This window comes from Phyllostomus hastatus, unplaced genomic scaffold (assembly GCF_019186645.2).
Source record: "Phyllostomus hastatus isolate PE091 unplaced genomic scaffold, TTU_PhHast_1.1 phas_scaffold_345, whole genome shotgun sequence".
NCBI lineage: Eukaryota > Metazoa > Chordata > Mammalia > Chiroptera > Phyllostomidae > Phyllostomus > Phyllostomus hastatus.
Genome location: NW_025334024.1, coordinates 3,028,718 through 3,040,410, shown reverse-complemented (window position 1 = coordinate 3,040,410; position 11,693 = coordinate 3,028,718). Strand labels below are relative to the sequence as shown.

At 53.0% G+C, this 11,693-nt stretch overlaps 1 long non-coding RNA gene across 1 annotated transcript; it reads left to right on the top strand.

Annotated features, from left to right (window-relative positions):
- Nucleotides 1-444: 444 nt before the first annotated feature.
- LOC123805992 lies at nt 445-10,920 on the top strand. Its single transcript, XR_006783404.1, has 3 exons — nt 445-586; nt 6,876-7,031; nt 7,815-10,920. It is a non-coding gene; the product is annotated as an uncharacterized LOC123805992 (long non-coding RNA).
- The last annotated feature ends 773 nt before the right edge of the window (nt 10,921-11,693 follow it).

Here is an 11,693-nt window from a genome sequence, read left to right as displayed (position 1 = left end):
AATGCCGCAGAGCAGTGACATGCGAAAGTGGGGTTACAGAAGGATGGCGGTCTGAGGCTGGGAACACAGCTGTGGGCCGAATGTCCCCCTGCGAGGGGATGATGTTGGGAGGAGGGAAGGGAAGGGCCCGATTCAGGATGCTTTTTGCGGGTAAAGCTGGGAGAACGTGATGACTGAGTGAGTGGGTCTGGGGATGGACGGGAGAAGCTGACCAGGTCATGAGTCAGCCGGGTCCCTGGGCTCCAGGTGGACAGACTGGGTTTGACTCTTACCTCCTCCTTTTACTAACTGCGTGACTTCCTGGGGCTGCCTCCTGAATGAGTCTTCCAGGGCTGCCATAACAAAGTACCATGGTAGGAGCTTCAACCACAAAAATTTATTTATAGCTCTGGAGGCCAGAAGTCCAAAGTGCATGGGTAGGCGGGGCTGGTTCTTTCTGGAGACTCGGAGGGAGAACGTGTTCGTGCCTCTCTCCCAGCTGCTGATCGCTGCCAGTGTTGGCATTGCTTCGTGCGTAGCTGCATCCCTCCCGTCTCTGTCTCCACCTTCACCTGGGCTCCTGTGTCTCCATGGTTGTGAAGATCAGGTGAGCTTAGGCATGGAAGGGGCTTAGCACAGCACCCAACTTACAGCATGCCTTCCACAAGGACAGCCTTGAGGGTCCTAGACTTTCTGTACTCTGCCTTCCGAATAGGCCTGTGCAAGCATTACCTTCCTCCTATTTCTCAGCTTTAGACAGGTTGACAGGTTGACACTGATATCTGAACCCGCACCCAGCTCAGCGCTTCCTCTGCACAGCTCAGGAGTCCTTCCACCCCCTTTGCCTTTTCCTCCGTGTCTGTAGAAGGCAGAGGGAGGGACAAGAGGCTCAGCATACTCCCAAGGGGTGGAGAGGAGGCAGGTAAGGGTGCCGCAGGCTGTGGGGGGAGCGCTGCAGACATAAAGCCCTTTCCGGCTTCAGGTTTTCTGTTCTTGACTCAGAAGCTCTTTCCCCAGGACATGGAGGAAAGCTACAGTGCCTAGCAGTGTGCCAGGTAAACCCAGCTCCCGTGGGCCGGCAGGGAACCTGGGCACCACATGTGACAGGGCGCATGGGGAAAGGCGCCCTGCGTTCAAACACGCTGCTTCGAATGAAAGTCGGGATGGGGCATGTCGGGATGGGGCACGTCAGGATGGAGCACGCCAGGAAGCAGGCTCCAGTGCCCAGCTCCAGCTCATGGAGCCAAGTCTGCAGCTGGCTGGTGGGGAGCCTCGAACCCTGAGAGGGAGGAAGGAGCTCAAAGGCAGGATGGGAAGATGGCTAGGTGCCCTCTGATCCTCACCCAGCCTGTTGCTTGGCAATAGATGGTACCAAAGAACAGTAAACATCTTTCCTTATCCGTGATCATGAAGTTGAGGGCGAGGGCTTTCTAAGATGGCAGTTTGATGTAGACAAAGTTCTTCTTAAATGAGAGTTGTTGTTAGTTCCCAGGTTCCTGAAAAAGCTGGAACCAGAACCCGGCTCGCTAGACGCCCCCCACTGCCCTCTTTCTTCCATGGGTGCCAAGCCCAACGTGCTGAGTCAGTTTATTTCCTGCGGCTGAGGATAGTGGTGGGCCAACATCCCTGGGCTCACCCTTCCTTCATAAGCATTTAGGACACACATCCCCTGTGTCCTGTGCACCATGCAGGAGGCTGTGCACATGAGGAAGAAACACAGCGCAGCCTGAGGCCTCAATGGGTTTGCTGTCTGGCAGTAAGGATGCTGGGGTGAGGCTATGCTGAGGGTATGCCAAAGTAGAGTGATATAAGTCAGGAGGGCTTCCTGGAAGAAGAGACATCTGAGTTGAATCTCTTAAGGTACCTGAGAGACTCTTAAGTCACAGTAGGAGCATGGAGCCTCATGAAGCCAGGAGAATGAAGAGTAACCCCAGGACACTTTGAGACATTTTCCCCATCCTGTTGAAGTACCCTCCTGTGTGGGGAGACCATTCCAACCCGAGGACCTCCTCTTGCACCCAGTGAGTTGAGGCTGCCCAGAGCTGGCTCTGGACAATGATTGATCGCCCTCAATAACAGCTCCTGAGAGGCAGCATGAAGGGAATTGCCCAACTGGCAAAAAGTTAGTGGTATCACAAGCCAGACTAGCAAAGTGCAGGAGTAGGGGTGGAGTGGGGAGGGAAGGTGACACAGTGGCCTAAGTGGACAGGGAGAGATCAGGTCAGAAGACAGGCTGGCTTTAGGTCTTACTTCCTGGCAAATTACTTAATTTCTTTGAGCTTCAGATTCCATCTCTTTAAAATGAAGATAAGATTAGGTGCCATGGTGATTGTGAAAACCCAGCAAGGCTCTCTGTTAGCTGGGAGTACTCTGTGTGATAGAAAAACCCAAATGACAGTGTAGCAGTTTCTCTCCCACGCAGCAACCTGAGCTGGGCGGCCAGCCCTGACTTAAAGGAGGTCGTGGGTGCCCAACTTGCACCACCGCGATGGGCAGGCAGGGGAGGAAGCGCGCCCTGAGTGGTGGCTAGTGTTATTGTAGCACCTTCCTTGGAAACACCTGAATTGTGGGTAACAAACCACCCCAAAACTTAGTGGCTTAAAACAACAAGCACGTGTTTAGCTCACAAGTCTGTCTTTCGGGCAGGGCTCCCAAGAAGGCTTATCTCTGCTCTACCGGGCATCATCGGGGCAGCTGGATTGGATGCCAAAGGGTTCCTGTACAAAATGGCGCAGTGCAGGTCTGGCTGCAGTGGTGCTGGCTGTCAACTGGGAGTTCAGCCCAGCTGGAGGCTGCCAGCCTTGGTTCCTCCCACATGGATCTCCTAATATGGGCCTCTTGGCCTTCTGCACATGATGGTGTCCAAGTTCCAAGAATGGAGGGCCAACAGGACCCATAGAAGCTATATCTCCTCTTATGGCTGAGTCTAGAAAGGCATGTAGCTTCACCTCCGCTGCAGTCACAGGCCCACTGCGATCCCGGATCAGAGGAAAGGTCCTCGCTGATGGGGTAGAACACTAGAAGAAGCTCATGTGGAAGGGGAGACTTTGTTGTAGCCATTTGGGGAAGTACAGTCTACCAACTGCCTAATAGAGAATCTGAAAACAAGAGGGGGATGTTCGCACACACCGTAAGATGCCATCCTCCCTTTTTTCTGGCCTGGTGTGGTCAAAGCTGGAGGTGCAGACCACTCTCAGCTTCCAAGTCTGTGCCCTGACTCGGGAAATAGAGGACAGAATCATCCCAGGTGGGTTAAGCCAGACTTACACAAATTAATGAGCATGACCTAGAACTTCTGCAAATAATCCCAAGATCGTTTAGAGACAAGGGTTGCTGCCTTTCTGTTCTCAGGATGGCTTATCTTATTCAACGCAACACACCAAATCCAGACATGGAAGCCCAGCCTCTGTAAAGAAACATTCCCGGGTTGACTTGTCCATTAAAAGTCGCCAGGGATGCGATAAAGCAGGAGTTTCCTGCTTTCCTATTCACTATAATCAGAATATATGCAGGCCCGTTTTTAAAGAAAGAAACAACACCCAGGGTGATTTTGAAATAAAAGCTAGAGATGGGTAGCCATCTAGGGGTTCAAAGCCACCTGCGTTCTCTGCGGGGTGCAGAGAAAGGGGTGCCCCTTGAATATGGCCTGGTCTGCTAAACCCCAGGAAGCACCCTCTGCTCTTCCCAGCAGCCTCCCAGCTTAATGAAGCCCTTGTCATCTTGAACTTGGTCATGAGTCAACCTAGGGCTCCATTTCTCCTGATCTCCCTCCATTTGGCCCCCTGGAGCAGGTGTTTGCCGAGCTCAAGGTCTCTCTGCTTACATAACCCTTGTTCCATTTGGAAGGATGAAAAATCTCCCTGGGGTTTATTGTAAACAGGCTTACGTTTGCCCAAACACAAAGAGGAAAGGTCAGATTATTCATGTGCCTCTCTCCCCCTGCCTGCCTCTCTCCACCCCCCACCAACTGCAGACACATCTCCCCCTCACCCTGACATCTGGGCAGCGGTCAGAGTCTGTGCCCAACCTCTCCGCCAGTCCATCCGGTACACAGAACCCAGTAATGGGAGCCAGGGCCAGTTTGGCAGCCCTGATGAGTTTACGGGCCCTGTTTGGGGAGCCATTTCCATTGGGCCTCAAAGAAGAGGAGAGAGGGAGCGAGGGTGGGGAGCGGGGGAATTTCTTGACAAGCCGCCATGAGTAGAGGCTTGCTCATGGAAAGACAATCTTTTATGATGACAGAAACTGAGCCAGGGACTCATGGTGAGGGGCCAACATGTTTCATGCAGGGAGACAAGGGCCTTTTGCTCAACAGGCCACTGTGATGCCAGTAACATCCCCACTCTAACTCAACCATGCGCATTGTACTCGGGGCACTTTATACGGGACCTCCTCAGAGAGAGCGTTTCTGGCCCATTTCACAGAGGGGACGCTGAGGGTAGGGCTCAGCAAGGATGGCTAACTAGTCTGAGCTCCACTGGGCTGGGGCGCCTGGGGGACCCACTTCCTAGATGGCCATCGAGCAGTTCCTAATTCATCTGGAGGGAGGGGCCGCATGGATGAGCTCAGCCCCCCCAACTCCATCCTTGTCCTGTGAGTCTTCAGAATTTAGTGTTCATGCTACCCAGACACACAGATTGCTCAGGCCATGCTCTCAGGCTAATCTAGAGGAACAGTCAGTGGGGCTCAGGACCCCTACGTGTGTACCCGGGGCTAATGCTTGGACACTGGCCCTGCGGGGAGCTGGCCCTCATAGGTAGGAGGGTCCAGACAGCTCGTGGGTGGCATGAAGTCTGGGCCACGAGGATGGCTTAGCAGGCACAAGAGAGGGCAGAGGCAGAATCTCAGGAGGGCTGCAAGCTCTCTCCTCACCTCTGGTGGCTTTGGGCAAGTTAACTGCTGTCCCCAGGCCAGAGTGCCCCCACCTATGAAAGGGCTGAGCCAGGGCCTGGGGAAGTTCCGTGTAAGGAAGGGTGAGGTGAAGGCAGGAGGCAGGAGGCAGCTGGTTCCCGGGCACTTTACTCTCCCATCTAATCCACATCATCATCATCACGCCGGACCAAGCAGCCACGCCTTGCACTGCCCCAGGTGAGGCTAGTCTCCAATCAGCACCCTGCCGGGAACACTCCTCTGGGGCCCTGGAGATCACTGGCACCCACCAGGCTGAGTGGGCCCATCTCACAGGAGGAGGATGGAAAGAGGGGTGCTGTCGACAGACTCTGCTGAAGAGCATGCAGGGAGATCGTCTGATACCCTGCTTTGTTTCATTTGTTCTTTTGGGAAGAAGATGGAAAGCGTGAACCTGTGCACATGAATGGCCAAGCCTTACCCTTTGCCGCTTCTCAGATGGAAGCTGGGCAGGCTGCTCACTCTCCCCAGCCTCGGTTTCCCCATCTGTTAATGGGATTCATGACCCTTCACCTGGATTGAGACAGTCCCTGGTTTGGGTCTGGGCAGCACCCCTCACCCTGCCACTGCCTATGACTTGGAAAAGTCAACTCTAAAAGCCTCAGTTTCCCTGTCTGTGCAGTGGGGATGATGTGGACCCCTGCATCAGGCACATTGAGAGTGGTTTTAAGTGTTTGAATATTTTCTAAGCTCTGGGTCTTAGAAAATACTCAAATGAGAGAGAGTAACAGCTGCTGTTGTTTCCATGGCGATGAGGAGGGTGGAGGCCTGGCCTCACTCTCCTTACACGGTGCCCAGGTCCTGGGGTCCGGACTCCAGGCAGACTCAAGCTCCTGACAGGACGTGCTCACTCCTCTCCTCCCTACAGCAGTGGAGGGTGGCAGTGCTGTCCCCGTCTCCTGTCATCTCAGCGCCGCACAGCCCCCACCCCACCCCACCCCAGGCCCCTCCACCCCCAACCCGACTCACTTCCTGGGGTGGCTGGTCCCCTTGGAATGTGCCTGGGCCGGGGTCACCTGAGTATTTGCTCATCCTACATACGGCTTCCATAAACACAGGAAATGCGGTTTTATTCCCCCGGCACGATAGCATGAGACTCTGCTACATAGGACATGCTCCTTCCAGGGAAAGGCCCTGAGTCCAGTCTCAGAACTGACCCTCCCTGGATTCCACACGTGGTCAGGTCCAACTCTGGCTCACCAGGAGGGAAACTCTCGGCCTTGTGGGGTTCTCTAAAAGTGTGGGGGGCAATGATGTCACACTCTAAGGTTACTCTTACATGAAGTGATGTATTCTGACTAGTGATCATGCTCTGGGTGAATGCTTTTTGCACAGATGGATGGCTGGATGGATAGATGAGTGGGAGGGTGGATGGTGGATAGATGGTGGATGATGGGTGGATGGGTAGATATACGAGTGAATGGGTGGGTAGTTGGATGGATTAATATTATGGAGAAGAAGAAACTTGCTCAGAACCTTTTAATTTTGTTGTTTTTGTGCTTGAGGAAACGAAGTTTTAATTCTCGGGCGAGAGGAGGTAGAGGTGGCTGGAGGCACTGGCAGGACCTGGCAGAGCCGCTGTCGGGAGGAACTGTGCCACCGCCCACGTGCACACGTGTTGAGAGAGTTAAATGAAGGATGGCCGGTTGCATTTCTGTAGTGGCCCCACCTCGTTAAAACCTTAACCTTTGGATAACCTGTCAGCCGCAGAGTCGAAGCAATCCGATACCAACAAAAGCATGAAATAAAACAAAAACTGATGTGTGAGTGGTAGACAGTGGGATGGACAGAGGGTCAGGTACCAGATCAAGCACAACGAGTGAGGTGTGAGCTGGAGAATCAGGCGGGATGGGCATGTGAGTGGTTGCTGTACATGTCTTTCAACTTTTCTCTGTGTCTGAACATTTCCATATGGAAGTTGGGGAACACAATACCCCCCAACCCCAGGGGGGTTCTTTCCCAAGGAACAAAAGCTGATTTTCCTGCAGGCGCTTTGGGCCTGGGTGAGTGGAGCCACTGCTTGGCCCTCCATAGCAGCGCCCCGGAAGACACCAACAGTGGCACCTGGGGGACAGCCTTGTACCCTCCCAGCTGCAGGGCTCCAAGAACCAGCTTTTTGCCAAACCCTGCAGAGGCGACGGCAGGTGAGTGGCATTCTGCCTCTGCCCTCAACAAGTCCGGTCCTTCACAAGGGTAACTCTGCCACAGCTCCCTCCTTCTCCTTTCTCTTTTCTCTCCCTGAGGGCATGCTTATTGATTTAGGAGAGAGAGAGGGAGAAAAATATTGAGGTCAAAGAGAAACATCGACCAGTCACCTTTTGTATGCACCCCAACTGGGGGCCGAACCCACAACGTAGGCACGTGCCCTGACCAGGAATCGAACCCGTGACCTTTCATTTTACAGGATGATGCTCAACCAACTGAACCACACATCAGCGCTCTCTTCTTTTTTATCTACCTAGAAATTTCCAGATTCTGGTTCTGCCGATCAGGCTACCAATGGCCAGTTGCATTTCTGTAGGGGCTGCAAACATGCATCATTAAAACCTTAAAGACAGGCATTTGGGTTAAATAATTAGACCCTAGAGTCAAGTCTGATGTGTGTAAAAAATTTCTTTGATAAAAAAATGCACAGAGGGCTGGATAGATGGACAGGTACCTGATAAATTAACTTCTCAGGCACTTTTGTGGGATGGCTGTATGTGGCTGAATGTATTTTGTTTAAAACAAACCTATGTGGCATTAGGATTATGATTCCTATTGAACAGATGGGGAAACTGAGGCACGTTGAGAGTGTTTTTTTAAGTAGTGTCCAAAGACTCCCAGCAGGCCTGAGTCAGAACTTGAAGCTAGGCAGGCTTGCCACACACTTGATGTGCCTGGTTGGCCCCATATTTGAGGTTAACTCCACTTCTCTTCCTCCTCAGGCTTGTGGCCGAGCCAAGTGCACCGTCTGGACGAACCTCCTGTCTGGGTCCAACCAGAAGCCGTGGCCCCGTGACTTCAGTCTCCTCTAGAGCTCACGTACTCCACCCTCCCAGCCCACGCTGAACAAAACTCAGCAGTGCAGCCAACACCAAGTGCCCTACACCGAAGTTCAAGACCCCAGGGGATGATGACAGCTCAGTGCTCCAAGTGGCCCGGTCTCAGGGACTGTGGCCCCAGTCAGGCCTGAGGACTCCAACCACCTTGATGAATGGTAGAGGCAACACAGATGTCCGAGAGGTCCCCTTCTCAGGTGGTGAGGGGAAGGCTCAAATGTGGGAGGCGAGTCACCATAAAAACCCATAATAATAATAATGCCAGGCATGGACCCATGTCTGTGCCAAGCCAAACATACAGCAGGGTGGGGCAGGGCTATTATTACAGTTCACAGATCTCTCAGGACGTGTATGAGGCTGGTGGTCCGTGTCCTAAGTGGGCAGTATGGTCAATTCTATTACATCTGGGACCATTCCAGGCCTTGGTGGTTTGAAAGAAAAACTGACTGTACAGAATAACAGCGCCATGCCCGACGTCCCCAGATACAATTTTCTTCGATGACTCTGTAAATCCACCCACTTTATAGATGGCTGTGGGCCCACATGCTATTCTTCGGCTGTGGCCCAGCCGTGCTTCCCTCAGCCAGTCCTGCACTCGGTCCGTGTGGCCGTTCATTTCTCTTAAAGGTGATGGTGGGGTGGTGGGTGCAGGCGTCTCTGCTTGTGGAAAAGCCTCCAGCTCAAACTTTCTCAACCCTGGCTGAATGTTAGAATCATCCAGAGCGTTCTACAAGCCAGAGCTGCCTAAGGTTACCTCCCAAATTCGGATTCAAAGGGTCCAAGATTGGGCATAGGAAGCAGTATTTGAAAACTAACCCCCTGCAAGTATTGAAAGGGGGCTGGCAATGGGGAGAACTCGGCTGTTCTAACTCGGGCCTCAGAGTCACCTGTGGGGGGGTGGGTAGAGATGAGCATCCCCACCCCCCGGCCAGCCGCTGACTCAGGAGGTCTGGGTGGGACCCGGAAATCCATGTCTTTCCGAAGCAGCTTCCTGTGCGGGTGGCAGGGAGCGGCGCTCAGGAAACACCGCTGGACCGGGGTGCCTCCCCCCAGCCTGGGGAGGGGGACGCAGTCTGATACCACCTTCCTTGCTCTCACCCTAGCCTTCTCTTCCCCACCTGCCCCTCCCCACTTACCCTCAGCCACAAGCCTGAGGAGGAAGAGTGTTTCCAAGTGAGGTCCCCGACAGCGGCACCAGCAGCACCTGGGAACTCATTAGAAAAGCCAGTTCTTGGGCCTCACCCCAGACCCACCAGGTCGGAAACCGGGGATGGGAGGCAGCGACCTGGTTCAACAAGCCCTGTGGCATGTCCTGAGCCGGCTCCAACGGGAGCACGCCTCACCGAGAAGAAGGAGATGAAGACCAAGACCTGGGATTTTCGGAAGATCCATCGCCCACTCCTAGCTGTAAGATCTTGAACAAGATGCTTCCCGCCTCTGACCCCATTTCTGTAAAAGGACACTGATTCTTGATCTGTGTGTAGCCCTTGGGAACTGGGGCACCTCCTTTGCCAATTAGACTTCAGGTTTAAGAAGCTCAAATCCAGGGACTTAGAGCAAGTTTTGTCATCACTCCCTGAGTTCAGATGAGAAAACTGAGACTCAAGAAGCAGTTAGGGGGCCTGTTCAGGTCTACAGAGCTGATGATGGGTGGTCTTGGCCCACCAGGTCTGGGACACTCTCTCCCACCTTGTGGGGTCAACCTGGGTCATTCTGAAGTCCATCGCCAGCTTTGCAGGCCCCCCTCCACCCCAGCTACACCTCGCCACTCCCAAGGCTGTGAGGACAGGTGGGGGAGACCCTCCAAAGCCAGCGGCTAAAGGCAACGTCACTTGGAGCCCCTGAATTGCACCTGGGGTGTGGCGGGACAGGGCAGGTATCGCCGTCCATGGTTTTCACCATCAAATGACAGCAATGGACCAAACGTGGGTGGGGGCCTTGGGGGGGGTGACCCGTGGGATGGGGCCTCGGGCACTGCTTCTAGAGAGCACAGTGACCTTTGGTTAACAACACAGGCTTCACGTTCCCCTGTGGGGACACTGGCGAAGAGTCACAAAATTTAACTGGATGTTGAAACCTTGAAATGAATACCAAACTAATCCAAGATGAACAAAATATCAAATCTCAAGACAGAAGCTAATACTGAACTTGCACAATACAGCCTCACTTGCCACACCCTAATCTTGGTGCTTGTTCTGATAAAACTTTATTCACAATAACAGACTCACAGCAGGTAGTGGTTTTCCAGGGGTTTTTTTAATATTATACTAAAATATTAACTTATCTTGATTACCAAGAGTTTTGGAGCTCTCTTAAAATCTGCACCCAGTCCTGCCGCCGCCCCACCTGCCCAAGTCCCGAGGTGCTGGGCGTCCCAGCAGCGCCCAGGAGTCCTGCCGCCCCGGGCAGCTTCCCTTCCTCCCCTCACTCGGGAGCCTGCGTATTTGCAGTGAACATTCCCGAGCACATTGCTGCTGATGGGGCAGAGCCTTTGCCAGGGGTATTCGCATCAAAGTCTTTTCAACTTTAATGGTGTATGACATTTTTGAGACAAAATATGGTTCGGCTAATCATATTTTAATAGCTCTACCTTTATAAATGGCCTGACTTGGAGTGTATACAGTAATATTTTAATTTCTTAGCTCTGATGAGCATCGTTCTAACCAGGTATTCAGTTTCCCCATTTATAAATTTCGCTCCCAGATGTTGGATGCCAGGGAAGTCTACAGAGCAACTATACAAACACGATATTTAATATTGGATGTCAGTTTGGGTGTTCCACTCAATTTCCTGGAAAGAGCTCGAAACTCCTCTTATTTGGGGCGGAATGTCCAATCAGTTTCATACTCCGAGACCCTGCCCGGATGGCCATGTAATACCGCATAACTAAGTTCTCTAATTTCTGAAATGCAAATTTGGAGCAGATGTAGGGAAAGTGTGTCATTTATTTCCAAATGCAACAGTTATCAAGCCAAGCAACCAGGAGGCATAGTTAGCAAGGGGCCAAGTTCACGAGCCAGGCCCCCTAAAACAGGAGACTTGCTGGGCGACGTCCCCTGTCCTGGCAGGAAGACACACGAGGGCGGGCGGTGGGCTCGGTGCCTCGTATCAGCTACTGACGGAGGATGCTAGACTGGATATGAGGGCCTGGGGCAGGTTTTGCACTTGACTTTGAATTTTAAAAATAATCAGTGATGCCTCGGCAAGAAGGTAGACAGCACACAATCCCACCCCGCATTTTCAGCATGAGTCCTTTGAAGCGCAGAGAGTGTCTCGGCTTATCCAGTCACTCACTCTGGTTGAAATCCAGGCTCAAGGACTCCCTCGTCCATATCCCTCTTAATTTGGGGGACCATGTGGTTCTGTGACACTCAGAGGAGTTTCTGTCCTTGGCAACACCTGCTCAGTGAATTGGGTGTGGGCAGTCAGCTCAGAAGGACCCCCCGGTGTGCAGAAGCTGTGCATGGAAACAGTGCCGGGCACAGCCTTGGTGGCATGGCCAAGAGAGGGATATCTCCGGGTTGGAGGACATCTTTCCAGGGATGTCACTCATCAACTCATCCGTGTCTCGGTCTCCCCATGCACAGAAGGAGCGCGTGACACAGGGAGGAGCCCCTCTCAGGACACAGACAGGGCGGAGGGAATGGTGAGTTAAGGCACTCCAAAGGAATCCAGGGTTAATTCCTGACATCGGCACTGCGCGCTGCTCTGGGCCCAGGCACGACTGAAGTGAGATGACAAGTGATGCGGAGCAGGCCTTCCTGA